The sequence below is a fragment of the Giraffa tippelskirchi genome, chromosome 4, assembly GCF_054371585.1.
Source record: "Giraffa tippelskirchi isolate mGirTip1 chromosome 4, T2T-mGirTip1v1.2.pri, whole genome shotgun sequence".
In the NCBI taxonomy this organism is placed as follows: Eukaryota; Metazoa; Chordata; class Mammalia; order Artiodactyla; family Giraffidae; genus Giraffa; species Giraffa tippelskirchi.
This window is the reverse complement of record NC_137278.1, coordinates 121,424,456-121,443,771: the sequence shown is the minus strand read 5'-3', so window position 1 is coordinate 121,443,771 and position 19,316 is coordinate 121,424,456. Positions and strand designations below refer to the sequence as shown.

The following is a 19,316-nucleotide window of genomic DNA, read 5'->3' as shown; positions in this document are numbered from 1 at the left end:
ATAAGTTTTTGTTTATTGACATTTTTTTCTTGCCTGTGTCTTTAGGGAGCTCCTATTATACTACAGCTGCTTTCTTTCTTTTAACCTCTGCCACTCTAGGACCCTAATGGCCAGAGCCCACATTGACTTTTACCTTTTCCAGTTAGTGTTACATTCACTTGTAGACCAAAAAATTTTATTAGTGTAATGATACTACCTAACTAAAAGCAATCTTAGAAAGATCCTTGAAAATTTTTTTTCTGTTAGAATAGGCATTTAAAAAATACCGTAAAGAATGTTCCATGCTGGAAGAGGAGTCTTGGTTGTATTGTTGTGCTTCTCAGCAGTACATCAGTGCAAAAGGAAATATCCTTCAGTAGTTTGTAAGGTGGTTTTGTCTCAAACTCTCGATAGTTTACTTCTCTACTTTTTGTCTTAAGAACGACTTCTTTAACATTTTCCCTATTCATTAGAAAAATGCTTCTGCTTACAGATGAATATACTAAGCAGGCATGTTTAAGCTGTATTCTCTGAATTCAGTGTCATTATTAAACTGGTTAACATTAATGGTTCCAAAGTAGGAAATTAAAAGAAGAAATAGGCCTATGTGCTTATATAGTATCAGTCTTTGGCCCAACTTTCCTAACCCGCACTATATCCTAGGGAAACAAGTTTCCAAGTCAATATTACATGAATCTGGGTGGGGGGGGGGGTTCAATGCAGTAAGTTCCTAAGATTGTCTTAATTAAATCCAAATTACAAGGACCACATAGCTTCCAAATTATGTTTTAGGTAATTAAATATAGACACTGATACTTTGCTTACTATTCAAAGGAATCTTGTCACATCACAGGTGAATATGTATAGAGTACCTGATCTGTCAATATGCTAAGCAGTTTATGTGGACTATGTAAGTAGTAACCCTGTGTTACTTCTGCCATTTTACATAAGGAAAGACTGAAGCTTAGCAAGTTTTAAGTAACTTGTTCTGGGTCACATGATGAGCTGGAATTGACACGAAACAGATCTTCGCAAGAGCCCAGGCTGGTAGCTGTTGGTTTTACTGCAATGCTAACATCTTGTTAACCTGAATCCAGGCCCAGTGCCTAAAATCCTTAACTTTTAAGTGTTTCTTTGTTGTTTCTTTTCTGATATCAAATGCATCAGAGTTGGTCTTCAAGATTTTTCACAGCCTTCCTGGGTTATGAAGAGACTGAGGGAAAGAATCACTGATTCAGGTGTATAACCCAACCTTTCCCTATAATCAGACCTCATGTAAGGTAAACTCAGTAGCAGTTGCTTTATTTCCTGAGTAATGTATAATGAAAATTGATCACTCTGATGAGATAATAGCATTTGTCTTGAAATTTATGAAACTAAAGGATAGGGTGTATTTCTTGAAGAATTACTCTGTCCTCCAGTTGTATTTTCCTTGGTGAAAATTTTTAATGTTCTAATATTTAGCCTAAGGGAGTAACCCTATTGCACATTAGACTTCAATAGTTTTTCAAATAAGCAAATTGCACCCATTATTCATTATTTCACAGCTGTTTTAATACCGTTTTATATTAACATTGTTTATGGTTTGTGAATAGCCATCCTCCCAGTCTGTCAAAATGAGATACTTGCTGATTTTTATAATCTTGAAGGTAACATTATCTTACTGGTGATAAAAAATTTTAAGACTTTTTTTTTCTGTAAGGCTGCTCTTGCAATCATAAAAATTTAGCATAAGTCATACCTTAGTGAGTAGTTTGAGACGAATGCAAAAATTTTTAAATGTGAACTCAGGGAGAGTTGTGTTATCTGAGGTTAGAACTTCAAATGTAGATGCTTCTGATTTATCTAGGATTCTACTCTCAACCATAAGCCTACTCTCAGTTGGCTTCAAATCCTCCAAGAAGGGTAATCTGTAAGTATCTAAAATATTTCACTTTCTCACTGTTACAGATTTAGGATGGCACATAGGTCTTAATCTGAAGTGTGGAGGAGAGTATGACAGTGAAACCACACCGTGTTTCCGGAGTCTGGGACTCAACTTCTTAAGAACACTACTCTAGCATCTGTCTCCTATTTCCTGCCTCCCAACAACTGCTTTCCTGCCCTTTATCAACGTCTCCTGCTCTCCAGTCATTTGGTCAACAGATATTTGGTACCTGTCAGGGGAGATTCATACAATTGTAGACAGGAGAACCAATCAGGGTCCTTCCTCTTGGAGACTGCATTGTAATGGGTGGAAGACCTATGTCAGGTGATAGGGGACGGTGCTATGTTATGTCGTATGGCCAGGGAAGCCTCTCAAACGAGGCAGTGAGCAGAGACCTGAAGGAAGTGAAGGAGCCAACTTCATGGTTGCCTGGAAGAACCTTCCAAGGAAAGGTTCTGGTAGCTGGTGCTTAGTAGCTGAGGAAAAACAAGTGGAGTGAACCAGTGTGACTGTGGTAGATTATAGCCTGAGAAGTGTAGCGCGAGGACTTGCCTAGCCTTATAAGCCTTGGCAAGAATGTTGGCTCTTAGGCTGAGTGAGATGGGATGCCAGTGGAGGTTTCTGAGCAGGGTAGCAACAGGTCCAAGCTTTGAGAGGCTCGTTGGCTGTTCAACAGAGCGAGAGGTTGAAGTTAGAAAACCAGTTAGGAAGCCGTTCCTTTTTTTGGATGCTTTCCATTCCAACTTAGCTTATGCTGCTTTTGTAGCCCCAAAGCAGTATTTTAGAAGCTTCAGAAGTCTTGTGGACCCCTTATTTCTTTATATGTTTTACCTTTATGCTTGATCCAGATGACATAAGGCTGGCATTTTTAGTCAACTCACAGAACGTAGATATTTTCCTCATTTGCTTTAGTCTATATGGATTTTCCCACATGAATTACAGTACTACGTTTTTACTGTGTTATTCAGAAACATGGTCACAAATAGAATATAATCATTTTACAGTCTCTAAGATTATAGTTGCACCTTCTCCAAACTAGCCTTTTTTTCTTTTTTTTTTCTTTGTAAAAGCTCCACCTGCTAATTTTATTTTTTATACCAAGCGTGACGGCTAGTCTTGATTCTTTCATCATCTCCCAGTCTTTTTTAGCTAGTTTCCTGGCTCCATCCTATTGAAGGCACTCCCAATAGGCTGCCTCACGCCTGCTCTGTCATCGACCAGGATAGCTTTGCCTCCTTGACATTTCACACCTTGGTGCACAATCCTGAACCACCTCTGACTTCATACCTGTCCTCAGCTTCAGCGTATGCTCACAGTCTTGCTGGTGATCACAGTTCACACTCATTTGCTGGTTTTTCTCACTGATGCTCAAACCAGACTTTAATCCCTTAAGAAAGGGTCATTCTTCTTTGTATGTATTCCAAACCTTTTACATTTTTCTCAGGACAAGGATTCAAGATGTGGTTTGTCTCATTTTAGAACATACCTTTCCGTTTTACCTCTCACTGTCAACCAATCCTGTATTTATTCACACATTTCAGCAGACATCTGCCTCACCTTGTACTTCTCCTACTGGCTTGGGGTCGCAAAGAACAAGATTTTACATCTATTTATAGTAAACTGTTGTGTTAGTCCTTCATCTCATTTTGACTCCTATTTTGATATCTAGTTTTATCCTTGACCCTTCTCAATTTAATGCTGCCCAGGAGAGTGATTAGCTTTCTTTCTACTCCTTTATGGAAACCAGTTTCTCCCCAAAACTAAAAGACATAAGACAGATCTGCCAACAACCCTTCACCTTATTTTTCAAAACCACTACCAGGTTGGTATTAATGCCCTTTTAATCCAGTCATTCAACCAATTAGGGGTCACCCAATTAAGTATTCTGTCATCCTACACACAGCCATCAGATCCAAAAGTAAATGTCTTATTGAAATAGCTACATTTCCTGTTTTGCGACAGATACTTCATCCTTGCTTTCAAGTATTTTTTCAGTTTCTTGATTGCCCTAATCTATTCCCTCTTTACCTCAAGCCCATATACTTAGGTTTCTTAACTGTATGGTCCACATCCCTGTCCTCTCCTCTCCCATCATCAGTCCATCATAACACATAACCCAAAATCTTTCTAAATTACCACTCTGCCCACATCACCCCTCCTCTCCTCAAAAAATAAACACCCGGTTTTAAAAAACAATTCAAATGCCCCTTAATTGCTCCTTGATAATTCTGGCCTCACGTGGTTGTCGCGCACCCCCTCTTCATGCTCTGGACACATTCTCTGTCTCCTCTCCCCTCTCGTATGCATTCCTCCTTGAAGCTCCATGTTCCTAGCCCCTTTTGTACTTTATACCTCTCTATAGTGCTTGTGCCACCGAACCTCAACATCTCAGATGTGGGAGAAATAGTGAAGAGTGTTTTCTTAGAGGAAAAATCAGCTCCCCAGTAGAGGATGTTGAGGCTTAAAGATCGCTGAGGTTTAGGGAGTGGTGATGTGATATCAGAAGAGCATTTCCATAGGAGTCGGCCCTGGGGTCTGGTCCCACTCTGCTTTGTGCCAGCTTTGAATACCTTCAGCCCTTAGTTTCCTCAACAGAATTGTAACCATTATGATTCTTCCAATCTCTGGATGTTCAGATGGGCTTGGAGACATGAAAGCACTTTGACAATTATAAAGGGCAATGCAAGATGGTACTATTGACTCAATAGTGAGAGAAACAATCCTGTGAAGAGCTATTCCTGTCTCTCCCAATAAATTTGGCTTAAATAGAAAATCTCAGAGTTGAAAAGTGCCCTTAAATCTCAATTGGTTTATAAACACCCAAGGCTTTGTGAAGAGTACCCTGGAGATTCATCTTGCTAGAAGTAGTAGTGTTTGCTTCCATTTCCTTTTTTCTGTGCTTTTAGTCACTATAAACATTCTACATTTTAAAAAGAAGCAGTTTGCTTGCCTCTTGCACATCTGGAGGTGGAGATCAGATGAGTGTACTAGAAACCAACTCAATTTTTTAAAAGACTATGGTATCATTTAGCTAAACACCACTAATGGTTTTGGAACCTAGTTTTAAAGGCTTTTTAAATCCTAGTCATAACTATTTCTAAAATGGGCCATGGGGTTAAGACCTATTTCCCAAATTTGGTTGTACAGTGGAGTCACCCAGGAAACATTAAAACATCTGGCTTCCACTCCCCAGGCGTTGTGGTAGAGGCTGGGGCCTGGGTTTCAGGAGTTTCAAAAACTTCCCAGGTGATCCTACTCTGCAGCCAAAGTTTGGAAACTACTGGGTTAAACAGTAAGGCATTGAGAACTACATTGCTGAAGTACAAGAAGTTATAATGAAGAGAATAAAAAGTAATGTTTTTATAAACTTGCCCTTCAAGATGTTCAGTACCAGAAGTTCTGTTTACTTGGACAAAATGCGTTTAAAAAATCAGGCTCTTTAGTACTTAAAAAATCAGTGTTAGCAAGAGAAAATAAACTGTAGAGGACTATATTTAGATTTTTTAAAATTTACTGTGATTAAAATCTAACTTAAAATACATTTTAGTAGGAAGTTAAAACCTCTTTGTCTTATTATTTGAAAAATAGATTATGGCCAATTTTAAAATAAGCCCATTGTCTTTAATGAAAGGATTTCAAGTAAAATGGAAGTTTACTTGTTTCTTAAATTCTAATCTCTTTACAGATGCAGTCTCAAAGTCAAGCTATATGCCATTTTAAATTTTTTTCTAACATGTTTTTTTTGCATTGTTAAAAGTAAACAGCATATATAGCTTGACAGGAAAATGTCATTTTATGATGAATATTAAATATTATATAAAAATATTTATCATTCATTATTTGATTACATGTCTTAATGATTTTGCATAAAATCACTTTATCTTGTACCTGGAAAAAATTACTAATTGATTTCTTCTATTTATAAGAATAAAAGTTAAATTACTCAGGAAAACAAAAGGTTGGCTCTGATCATCCATTTAGTTAATCCCTAAAACAGCATTGCACCACTGGTGGTCTGTCCCTGTGCTTGACTATTTCCAGCAATATAGTGAACCCCTATTCTGGGTCACTTGCTCTTCTATTTTACCTCAGTATGTCATTACAACTCTGTTCCCCTTTTATAATAAGAGACTTGCCTATGGTCACACAGCTAGTTAGCCTCGTCTGGGACTGAATCCAGAACTGTTCAACAACCAAGCCATGGCCATTACATCAGATGGTAAAACCTCTTCAGCTTGGTCCAGTCACTCCAAGGGCTAGAATAAGGATCATATCAAACCAGTTCTTTGTGGAGTTTTCAGATACCTGAGGCACCTTGCAGGTCCCTCCAAACTCCATCTTCACCTCTTTTCCATGCTCACCATTGCCAGTTTCTACAACTGTTCTTCATAGTAGGGTGACCATATGTCTCAGCTTACCAGGGATAGTCTTTGTATACAAACCTGCCAACCCTATGTGATTATTAAGATCTCCTGTCTTTCACTTTCAAAAGTGTTCTAGATGGAATGATAAAAATTATGTTTTAAGTTGTATCATCATCTTGGTCCCTTTTGTCTAATGTGTCTATATCCTTCTGTGTCTACAGTCGGACAGCTATTAATTTGAAATTGTGGAGTTTGAAATTCTACTGCTTTGACAAGTGGAAAATTGAGAAAAGATGTGGAGCCTTTTTTTTGTCATTGGTATAGATGACAAAGAGACTCCAAAGTACATCCTGTTGGCAGGGATAACTTGCAAAGTTCAGCACATAAATCTCAATAAATCTCCTAAAGTTTCTAGCTGAGAAGACCACTGTAATCTACTGTGCAATTCTCCACACTGAGCTATCTGGAGGACAGCTTCTTTCCACCCAAGAGACCACGTATCGATGTAATATGGGACCTTACCTCTGATTCAGAGGCAAATGCTTAAATGTCTTAAATTTTTTTGAAGCTGATTGGAGGACTTCCTTAAAATTCATAGAAGCCCTGTACCATGTGTGTGTGGGGTTGGGTAGAGGTAGGGGAGGTAGTGTGTATCTGTGCTCACCAAAGCTACAATTACAAATCAGGCATTTCTTTGAGGACAGCATATAATAAAATGACTGATGTATATAGGTCATCAACTAATAATTTCAAGAGAATGAAGTCAGGATTTTGCAAAGACTTCCCTATTGATTTTACTAGCAACTCAAGTGTTCAGTAGCAAAGGCTTTTTAATGTATATTATACCACATCTTCATGATAGAATAATAAGCAATCATTAAAAGTCTAAAAAAGGAAGTTTATAAGTCATGCATACTTTTATAGCTGTCTGTTTTCATTATGCATCATATTGTAAATAATTACATGTCAATACTTTAGACTCAGTTCCTTAAAAAATGAGTTACATGACTTAGGACATGTTATTTGGTCTGTATGAACCTTATTTCATCTCGAAATGTTAGGTTAACAGTGTATCTACCCACCTCTCAGGATTATTGTAATTACGAAAGGAGATTAAATGTCAAAAAGTCCTAGCACAGAGCATAGCATGTAAAAAAATCTCAGTAAATATCTGTGGGTCATGATAGTATGAGCTTTCAATAAAGGAGTATTATTAGCAAATTATTTACTGTGTGTTGATCCCAGTACCATGAGGGAGACAAAATAGATCTGATATTGTAAACTTAGTAGTCTTAATTGATCCATTGGTGTGTTTCATTTGGTCGGAATGGTAATGGTCCAAAAAGGTTGTTTTTGTTTTTTCAATGGTCTTAATTGATTACCTGCATTGACAATTAGATTTCACTAAAAACATTCAAATTATTGGAGAAGGCAATGGCAACCCACTCCAGTATTCTTGCCTGGAGAATCCCAGGGACGGCGGAGCCTGGTGGGCTGCCGTCTATGGGGTCGCACAGAGTCGGACACGACTGAAGCGACTTAGCAGCAGCAGCAGCAGCAAATCTAGACCCTGATTCCCATATGGTAACACTATCTTGTTGCTTTACCTACCCTCGCTGGTTTGCCACAGTCTCTACCACTCCCTATAGGGCCACACCACTGTCATTTATCAGTATTGGTGGCAGTTTATTACTGTTTCTTTCAGAGTAAAACTAAGAGCAAAGTGAAATATGTTTATTGCTATCAAGTGTGGAATAAGGTAAAATTGATAAGGATTCACTCTCAAGAAAAATTATTCTCACTCAGGTCTTTTTCACTCAATATGTGTTACCTACCTGACCCCATAGGTGTTGTATGGAACCTGTAGCCTCTCATAAAATTCTAGAGCTGTAACAAACCAGCACTTTAGACCAGATAATCATCTTTTCTTCATTGTATGCATGAGTTAAGACCCCTCAGAGACAGAGACATGCCCAAGATTTTAATTAGAAACAAATTTGAGGCTGTATCACATGTAGAGTGTTGTCTATTTTTCAGACTTCTAAAAATTTTATTATTTTTGTCTTAATTTTTAAATAATGGAAATTAGTGTCAATTCTCTTAGAGTAAACAAACTCTCTAATACCTCTTCCCTCTACAAAATACATATGTAGTTCATGGCTTTTTAAATGCATATTTTTAGCATTTTTCCAATAATGTCAAGAAGCTTTTTAGTTCAATAAAAATGCAATGCTCATAGTGAATTTTAAAAGACCATTTGAAAAGTGCTGTGCTTTGCATTGATGGTTTTCCTTTTTTTCAAGAATGGAGAACCTGGATAGAATGTGTCCCTGAAGGCCTTGCAGCCTTGAAACCTGCATGCGGTGGCAGTTCTGGTGTTGTCACTTGCAGACGTGGTTTAGCTTATCAAGAAAAGAGTGCATTGGCTCTTGACTACCTGTGAAACCAGAAGCCCCGTAAATAATAGATTCATGTATGTGTCTGTAATTACTTTTTACTATTGATTTCAACCTTCTCCAAAACCTTACTTAATACAAATAACAAACGGCTGAATTAAACCATTTTACAATACTTTTATGTTCTTTTTCTTCCCCTCTTCAGTTTCTGGAAAGGGAAACAGCCCAAAGGAGTTGGAAAGCAGATGACATGGATAATTCACAAATGACTCTATCCTAAATAAGTGAGATATAATTAGGATGTATAAAAACAAAAAGTTCTTTTGAGATTTATGGTGTGATTAGTTAATTTAAAGATAGAACAAAGCAACATAGCTAATAATTCCATTAAGAAAACAACATTTTATATTTTCTCTTTGGGAACATTACCTTTTATCATTGGATTTGAGACAGTTTTATATAGGAGATTTTGGATTATATTCACTATGAAACAATCCTAAGCATAAATAGTTTTGGTTTTTATTTCAAAGATTATTAGTATTATTTAGATTATGAGAATAATCTATACTCATTGTTAAATAAGAAAAGTATCTAATGACAAGAAAAACTACCCTTAATCCCATCACACAGACTTAAAATATGAATGTATATTTAGAAGCCTTTGTTTGGTGAGTTAATACCACAGCTCATGTCTTCAGAACTGTCCACAACTTGAGTTTTAGATATTAAAAAAAAAAAAAACCTAGATGGATTTTAGGAATAGTCTAACGCAATCCTATGATAATTGTTGGAAGGAAGAAGGGACACCCTGAAAAAAAAGTCCACATCTATGAAGGTTGAAGTCATGGCGTATCGATCTTTAGTGACCAGACCGGCAGAGGGGATGAAGGCAGAGGACCTTGGTTCACAGTAAGTGCTGTTCCTGAGAAAGAAGACGTGAAATGGAGAAGAGCTGTGTGGTCAGAGGCATGGCGACTACGCAATAAAGGCCACCTTCCAAGAGGACTGTGCGATGAAATAGCATTGTTACCGTGGACCCAGCCACTCTCCTATGGAACCATCAAAAATTGAGGCAAGGACATCCTCTGAGAAGCCATTTCTCCAGCAGTCAGAGAAGGAGATGGAGGCAGATTTTTAAGAAGTTCAAACGCCATAGTCCCAAGGGCCGAGTGGGGAAGACCCAATGGGAGAGCAGACCAGAGCAGAAATAAGCAGTTTTGTTATGCTAATCACTAAAACTGATGCTTTAAATTCTGGTTCAGAAACCTCATTGGGTATCCATCTTATGAAGGGACTGTCCTTGGCAGAAAATGTACCAAATGAAAAAGACACAATCCCCAGTATCTGAGACTGATACGGGAACAATTATGATAAATGCAATAACAATGTCAAACAATATATGTTGGGATTAACTCCAACAAAGATGGGAATCCAGGGTTAAAGAATGCTTATCAGAGAAGTCCTCAGGGCAAGAAATTGAGAGATAGATGGAGCTCTGCCAGCCTAGAGAGACAGACAGAGGCAGTGCAGACAGAGAAAGCAGTTGATGCAACATGCAGAGAAGACAGAGATGTTTTTGCCATGATCATCTGCAAGTTTGTCAGGTAAGCAATTGTTCTGAATCCACTACCCTTTAAGATTAATTGAATGATGAATGTTTAAAATACAGTAAAAAATCTCTGTAGAACAAGCTAATGGGAAAGGCTTATCTTGATCCCCTAGATTCTTGAAGATGTGGGCTTGTATTAAATATACCAAGGCATTCGGACAAGAATGACTGTTGGATAATAAGAATTTTAGAAACTGACAACGAATAGCTTATAAATGTGTGCTTCTGACATGCTCTGTTCCTTTTCCCTTACAATCTTGATTGTGCTAAGAATTTGCTAAACTCACCTTCTTTCACTTGCATCTAAAGCAGAATAAATCCTGAATCGGAATAATAAATATTTACTGTACTATTTTGTGTTTTTTAAAAAACTTTTTTTTTTGGTTACTGAAAGAACAGTCTACTCTTTAATGAATGGTTTACCTAGTAAATATTTTCTCATGGTTTAATTTGGTGACAGAACAAGAAGGCCTAAAGATAAATATCTTTAAAATCATACCTTCATTGCCAACTATATAACTTCATGTTAAGATCTAACATAATTAGAAAAAATAAATTCTCTGTGTTATGCCAACATAACCAATTCCATGACATTTGAATCATCACAAAGCTAAAATTGTTTCCTGATTTCTTTTATAGAAGACTTTTTAAAGTATACAGTATATGTTACTGTGTACTCAGTTTTATGGAATGTGGAGGCAGCATCTGATTTAATATTTTCTGTTTGGGCTGTTTACTTTGTAGTCAAACATTCTTCAAAAACATTTGCATCTCCCCCCACATTTTCCATCCAAGGCTGTCAGTTCCTGTTTAGAAAGGTTAATGGAGATCTGGAGTCTCCAAGCCTCTGATACAGAAGCAGCTCTTGCTGGCCTTTGAATCTGCTGCCAGGTCTGATTCTACACATAAATATTTGCCTGCGTGGGTTACATTTTCTTTTTCCACACAAGTAGGGGGAGCGAAGTTACCATAATGAAACTTATGAGAAACCTAACTTTGATTTCTGCATAACTTCTTTTGGCTAAATTCTTAGCTGCTGTCAAAATTGCAGACGCCTTCATTGCTGCTCTTCGTTAAACTTTCAGCCTCCTTGGGAACTGCTGAGTGGACCAGCAGATAATGCAACATATTTGCAGGAGGCCAGCCTGTTTTAATTAACTTGCCTTAATGTCACAGAGAAGGTTGGGTTGAGTGGGCCCCTCGCCATGACCCTTAACTCTTGAAAAGTGAGCATCTTCTTAGGAGAGCCAGCTTGGAGCAACTTACTTTGGGATGCTGACGTGTTTCTTTTTTACCTCTTCAGAAAGCAGAGCCTGCTTTGGAATGTGGTGGAAATAACCCACCACAGAAGAAATCATCAGTGGGCCAAAGAACTTGCTGCTAATGTTGGCTTTTTGCCATGGCCTCCTGACTGTGGAAGGAAGAAACTGTTTTTCCACCACTTCACTTGCTCTTTCCAGCCGCAGTTCACCCACCCAATTCAGACCCGAGGAAGGGAGCTAACCAAGCTAGCCCCTATACTCTAGAATATAAAGTAAGCCACAAGGGTGGTTTAATTTTCTAGTGGCCACACTAGTTTATTTTATTTAAAAAATAAATAAAAATAAACATGAAATTAATAACTTTAACAGTATATTTTTTGGACTTCCCTGGTGATAACACTGGATGAGAATCTGCCTGCCAATGGAGGGGACATGGATTCTATCCCTGGTCCAGGAAGATCCCAAATGCCACGGAGCAACTAAGTCTGTGTGCTACAACTACTGAACACATCCTTTAGAGCCCATGAGCCACAAATACTGAAGCCCTCACACCTAGAGCTGTGCTCCACAGTAAGAGAAGCCACTGCAATGAGAAGCCTTAGTGCTGCAATGAAGTGTAGCCCCTGCTCGCTGCAACTAGAGAAAGCCCATGCAAAACAACAAAGACCCAGAGCTGCCAAAAATAAAAATAAATAAATTTTTCAAAAATAGTATATTTTAACCTAACATAGCTAGAATATCATTTCAATGTGCAATCATGATAAAATTTATTAAAAAGATATTTTACTTTATTAACTAAGTCTTCAAAATCAGTTGTTTATTTTATGCTCAGAGTATATTTCAATTCAGACATTAAGTTTCCATTGGAAAAAGATGTTCAGCTATTTAGATTTCATTAAATTAATAACTGAAAAGATAGATTCACAAGTTGTTCTGAACATACTAAAAAACGTTTTCAGATAACTGAGCCAAGTGTGAGTTTTTAAAAATTAATTGAAATTAAAGGATTCCATTTCTTTGGTGCACTAGCCCACATTTCAAGGGCTCAATAGCATGTGTAACTGATGACTTCCATACTGACAGCACAGAACTATAGCCTTGCTACTGAAAGTGTGGCCCACACACTAACATCATCTGGGATTTTCTTGGAAATGCAGAATCTCAGGCCTCACCCCAGACTTACTGAATCAGAATCTACAGTTAGCAAGATTTCCCAGTGATTCATATATAGAATATAGTTCAAGAAGCACTGACCTATTTAAGACAGAAGGAAAACTGGTATTATTGCCTCTCTTTTATAGAAGTATATTGAGACTCTTTTTATACCCTTTATACTGTTCATGGGTTTCTCACAGTAAGAATACTGGAGTGGGTTGTTATTCCCTCCTCTAGTGGACCATGTTTTGTCAGAACTCTTCATTACAACCCGTCTGTCTTGGATTGCCCTGCACAGCATGGCTCATAGCTTCATTGAGTTATGCAAGGCCCTTAGCCACAACAAGGCAGTGATCCATGAAGGGTCAGGGAGGCCTGATGTGCTGTAGTCCATGGGGTCGCAAAGAGTCAGACATGACTTAGCGACTGAACAACAACAACATATTGAGGCTCAGAGAGGTTGCATAATGTATCTAAAGTCACAGAGCTCATAAGCCCACACTTTCTAATATTTGTCACGCAATGCATGAAACATGTTACTAATGGCATGACAGGTAATTTTAAATGGTGCCCAGGAAGCATTCTAAAAAGCACTGAATACAAAGTTTGAAGGTTTGACCCTCTTCTGTCCTCTTTTTTCTAATATGGTCAAAGATAAAATCTCTGATTGATGACAGTTTCTTTTCAATACCTAACATTTGCTGTAAGTGGGCCACAGCCTCAGAACTCTCAGTAAAGGAGGTAGCTAAGTCTTCATAGCTTTGTTTCCTTCCATTGTATTTATTACTTCTACCATCTATTTATGATGAATGATGCTGGCTTTCCATTTACAGCAGTGATGCATAAACACTTAAATACACTTTTTTAAGTAGGAGAGTGGTTGTAAGTGTGAATGTAGACAGGGCACAGCTCTGGCTACCTGGGGAAGAGACATGAGAATGATGAGGCATGGGAAACACTGGACGAAGGTGCTTCTCCAGGAGGCATGCCTGCAGCAGTTCCAGCCCTAGAGAAGACTGGGAAGCACAAGAATGTTCTGTGTTCTTGTGTGGGTGCCCCGTCAAAGCACTTAACAAGAGTAAACTCTTCTTTGCACCTGTGATGCATGTAATTATATTCAATTGGTTGGTTGAAAACCCAGCATTTCCTACCTCCCAGCTGGAGGTCCTCCTCTTGACCTCCTCAACAAAACCTCCTCCTCTTGACCTCTTCAACCCAACAGCAAAGCTGTGGGCACCTCTAGTTGAATGCTTTTGTTCCTGGATTTGCATAGAGTGGGTGCCATAAAGAAGTAAAGGCAGTGGCTGCACTGATTGATGGTCCATGTTGGCAGTGATTTCCATGGCAGGACCTGGCAGAGGCAGCAGGGAGGTCTGGACTGGGCTCTGACCTGATTCAGGGGCTCAGACTCCCTTAGCAACATCCCGTTTTCTACACAGATTGCTCTCCTGGTTTCCTACAGTATCCATGGGCTAGACAGCATCATTCCAAAACAGCCTCTTCCCTTTATGGTAACCGGACTTGGTTTCTGTCTTTTACAATCAAAAACCCTGTTAGAATGAGATTATTTAATTGTCCATCAAACCCATTAGACAACCAAATCCATTAAGAGTATAGTCTCTATTTGCTTGTTCATATGGCATGATTCCCTGGTTTCAAACAAAGTTGATGCTTCCCTGGTGTATCAGATGGTAAAGAATCTGCCTGCAGTGCAGGAGACGCAGGTTTGATACCTGGGTTGGGAAGATTCCCTGGAGTAGGGGAATGCTTGGAGAATCCCATGGACCGAGGACCCTGGCAGGCTACAATCCATGGGGTCGCAAAGAGTCAGACACGACTGAGCAACTAAGCACACAGTAGTTATTTGATGAACGAATGAGTGTTAAACATATAGGAGATGCCAATAACCAATGTTGAAAAGTCATGCTTTTACTTTCTCGAAACACATTAAGTGCATCCTGTGACTTAAGAAAACCTATCTATGAAAATTAAACTTCAAAGATAAATTAATATCTAAATTGAAAGAACTCTTTACTTACAAAATGATTCACCCAAGATTCCTTCTCTGATTTTTTAAGTGTTGTTTTGTTTTCTAGCTATAAACTATTAGAGGAGCTTAGAGCATAAAGGAAAAGCTTAATTTTTGTGCAGTGAATATGCAATGATTTCAAAATTAAAGGAAATAAACTATTTTGAAAAATAACATTTTTAGAACTGATGGCAACCTGACATGGCTCTACCATGAAGATCACATGTGTGTGAAATAGAAACCTCAATCACAGAATTTTCAGAGAAGAGTACGTGGCATGCTAAATTGCAAAGCTGTGCATTCGGTTTACTGACATCATGAAGCTTCACAACAACCAAGGAGTTACCTAATTTGTGGCCTTGTTCCAGATGAAGAAACTGAGATGCAGCAAAGAAACTAATTTGCCTAACAAGCTCTAAGAGCTAATAAAAATCACACAGCTAAGGAGCTAGGATTTAAATGTCAGCCTCACTCCAGGCTTAAAGTGTTAAGCACCATGCTCTCCTTGTCGCCTAAGAGATTTGTGGCATGTATTTGTAATAAATATTTGTAATAAAGACCCTTGACTCCATTGTTTATGCGTGACAGCTGGTAGCTTTTCGGTCCCCCTTCTTTTTCTGCTCCACAGCTGGGAAAGCCTTTATGGAAGTTGGGACCTTCCCTCTCTTGGTGCCAGCAAAGCAGCTCAGTTAACTTCAATCCTACCTCCTAACCACACACACACACACACAAAAGCCACTCACCCCTTCCTTCTCTCCAACCATCTTCAGCCCTGTACCCCTGCATCCTCATCTTCTATGACCCTGCTCATCACACCCTTCTCCAACCTCACACCCTTCTCCAACCAGGTGGTCTCATTGTAAGACCTCTGCATTCATTGTTTCCTCTATCTGGACGCTCTTCCCACCGATAGCCACACGGCCGACTTCCTCACCTCCTGTGAGTCTTTGATGCCCTTACCACCTGTGACAGCTTGAATCTTCCAAATATGTCCATGAAAATATCTCACCCTGAGACTCTTCTAACAATGTCACTTATTCACTCTCTCGCTAACATATGGCATTGATGTCCCTTTCCCTTTGAACCTGGATGAAACTTTGTGCCTCACTCAGTCAGCGGACAGAGAATCTGTGACTCGAGGCTAGGTCACAAAAAGCAGTGCAATACCATTCTCCAGTGAAAGGAACCAAGGTTTCTTTTAGAAATTAGAGCATAGGATAGGAAAAATCCAAGTGATCCTGCAAACATCTTATAGTACCAGGAAGTACTTTAAAAAATTAAAGAATGAAGGCATGTCAAAGGAACACAAGAGTGAACCGAAGGACCCCCCAATGCCCAAAGCTAGAATAATCTGAGCAATAAAGGAATGTATTATTGTAGTAATTTAAAAATATATATTGATTGATTGATTGATTTGGCTTCACTGGGTCTTAGTGGTGGCACACGGGATCTCCAACCTTTGCTGAGGCATGTGGGATCTTTAGCTGTGGCCTGTGCACTCTTAATGGTGTCTTGTGGGATCTTATTCCCTGACCAGGGATCAAACTTGGGCACCCTGCATTGGGAGCATGGGATGTTAGTCACTGGACCTGCAGGGAAGTCTTGTAGTATTATAATCCAAAGTATAAAATAAATATATGTGAGTCCACACTGATATAAGTAAGTGAGGGAGGAAAGACAGATATTCCAAAGAAAAGAATTCCAAATGACCCTTGCAGATACTACCTTACCGGGATGTGGAGTTTAGCCTCACCCTCCCTTTTGAGTGTGGGATAGACTTAGTGACTTGCTTCCTGAGAATATAATATGGGGAGAGGGGGGAATAAAAACTTTGCTCTAGTAAAACATGGCAAATATGACCTTATCAGGTGATAAAAGTTAATATCACCAGTGATATCACATGGATATAGTATACCTACACATGGGAAAGGCCCTTCCCCTTTGTGGCATTTTTTCCAAAAATCCATCCCCTCAGTCTAGTCATGAGAAAAACATCAGATGAATCCAATTTGAGGGGTGTTCTACAAAGTAACTGACTAGTACCCCTCAAAACTGTCATAGGCCCAAGCAGACTAAGGAGACATGAAAATAAATGCAAAGTGGAATCCTAGATTGGATCCTGGAACAGAAAAAAAAAAAAAAACATTATTGAAAAAAATTAGCGAAATCCTGATAAAGTCTAGAGTTTAATGAATAGTTATGAGCTAATGTTAGTTTCTTAATTTTAACATGGTAGCGTTAGGGGAAAGTGAACCTGGGTGAGGCATGTTTACAAACTCTTTACTTTGTTTGCAACTTTTCTGTAAATCTAAAGTTATTCCAAGATAAAGTTTGTTTGAAAATAAGGAGGTAATGTAGGTTCATCCAGGCTTCCCTGGTGGCTCAGATGGTAAAGAATCCGCCTGCAATTGCAGGAAACCCAGGGTCAGTCCCTGGGTTGGGAAGATCCCCTGGAGGAGGGAATGGCAACCTACGCCAGTATTCTTGCCTGGGAAATCCCATGGATAGAGGAGCCTGGCGGGCTACAGTCCATGGGGTCAAGAAGAGTCGGACATGATTGAGCAACTAACACTTTAACACTATAGCTTCATCCAGACCTCCCCTCCTTCCCCCACCTCTCCCCTCACACACCCCACTTGCTCTTGATTCCAGGTGTCAAGGGGTGAGAACGTCCAGTGTACCTAGGGGCACCTGATACATACATTCCAGCGGACAGTCCCAGGGATAGTTTCGAATGACAGCCAACATCAAGCACCAAACACACGTGTGAGGAAGCCTCTGAGATGATCCCAGCCCCAGCCACCACTTGACTGCACCCATGGGAGAGGCTGTGCGTGAGGAAGGCTTCGCTGAGCTGCGTCAACCCTCAGAGCCGTGAGAGACAATGGTCATGAGAAACTGTTACTGTTTATGCCACCAAGTTTGGGGTGGTTTATTACACAGATGGCAACATTCTCTTTCCCAGGTTAATTATGCCCTGCTCTTTCTTGTACTCCACGTAGTAGGGGAGGCAGACTCCGAAAATTGGCGGGGACTGACCTACATGTGCATTTCCAGGGGGAGAGGGGAGAGCTGACTTCTGCTTCAAGCCTTCAGATCATGCCAAAGTTGGTTATTACCAGACAGCCTTGGCTTGGGAAAATAATGAGGGGTTGAACATCTATTAATCAAGCAGTAATCTGATTCCCATTCTTCTATTTTTCTTTGTGTTTACAGGGTCCTGAAGAATGAGCTCCGAGACAGTGTGTACTGAGCAGGTAGGATCTTAGCACACCTGGGTGGTTGTATAATACACTAAAGCTTCTCACCCTTCAGAAGCATATAGGGGAAAATATCTCCCTGAAGTCTCAGTATCAAGAATTGCTCTGTGTTTCAGAACAACTGATCTGCTTTTGCCTTTCAGACACTGAGAACCATGTGGACTGATCTTTCATTGGCTGGGATGAATTTCTAAGCTGAGTTGGCAGGCTACTGCTGGCAGGAGGACTGGGACTGGTGTACCATCTATACCCCTGACTTCTGGCTTCATTGCTATTTCCTATTGTATAGTGTTCCCACTTATCCTATGTGTTGTCTTTAAGTTTTATATTCCTTCTGGAAAGAAGGTATAAACAAAATAAATACACAAACACTTAATAATGTTAAGTGCCTCTTCCAGAATGAATGCCCAAGATTTGAATTTTCTTGGTCTTTGCCTAGTCCTGAGCTTTACTGAGAATGTTAGATGTCTACAGCCCTGTCTGTGCTTCACACTGATGCATTCTGATAAATAGACCTGTAAGCAGAACCTCTGTTGAACCCCCTTTTCCCTTTGTTGTCCATTTTAAATAAGAATTGGCCTCCAGCACAGTCTCAAGGTAGAGTGGCCCCCTTTGACCTGGGCCGCAAGTCTGTGTACACTACAACTGTGAGGACAAAATCAGTGTCTTTCGGAATGTGACTCAGCAGTTGCTGTGAGCAGACCCAGTTCGGATCATAGGAGTAATCACCTGGAGGCTTAAAAGAGAAATGTTTTGTTCACCGAATTGCTAGACTGAGATATGTAAATTTCTGTAACTCTTGAGACTTTGGTCTCTCCTAAAACAAATATATCATCAGCTTTACCAATCCCATAAGGTAAAAACTCTACATAGTGGAAAATTCTTGTAATTGTGTCAAGTCTCTTTATAAGAAAAAGAAGAAATCTTGCTTGGGCTGTCAGAATAATATAAGACAGCTTGTGGTTTTTTTGCCTCGAGTTTGCGTGGGCAGGAAATTTATTCTTTGCTCGGTACATCTTTGAGCTGCACGCAGCTGTGTGAGATCCCAGCTCTTTACAAATTGCTAATAAAGAAGATAATGCCAACATTTGCACTGCTCTCAGAAGTCAACCACTGAAGATTTAAATCTAGATTTCTGGATAGAAAATCTTAATCTTTTGAGTCATGTCACCATGCTTTTAAATTCATTTCTGAACACTGAAGTGAACTAAAATTAGAATTTGGAATAAGCTAGAAGCAATGAAACAATTTTCTCATTCATCTAACATGTACTTATTGAATATCTAATCTATGTGTCTGCATTTAAAAATTTTTTAAAAGTGACGACATGGATTT

The 19,316-nt window shown here is 39.2% G+C and overlaps 1 long non-coding RNA gene across 1 annotated transcript; it reads left to right on the top strand.

Annotated features, from left to right (window-relative positions):
• Positions 1–7,693: 7,693 nt before the first annotated feature.
• LOC145546653 (uncharacterized) lies at positions 7,694–18,357 on the top strand. The gene is made up of 5 exons (XR_014083122.1): positions 7,694–10,270; positions 11,579–11,809; positions 17,374–17,686; positions 17,938–17,978; positions 18,125–18,357. It is a non-coding gene; the product is annotated as an uncharacterized LOC145546653 (long non-coding RNA).
• Positions 18,358–19,316: the final 959 nt, after the last annotated feature.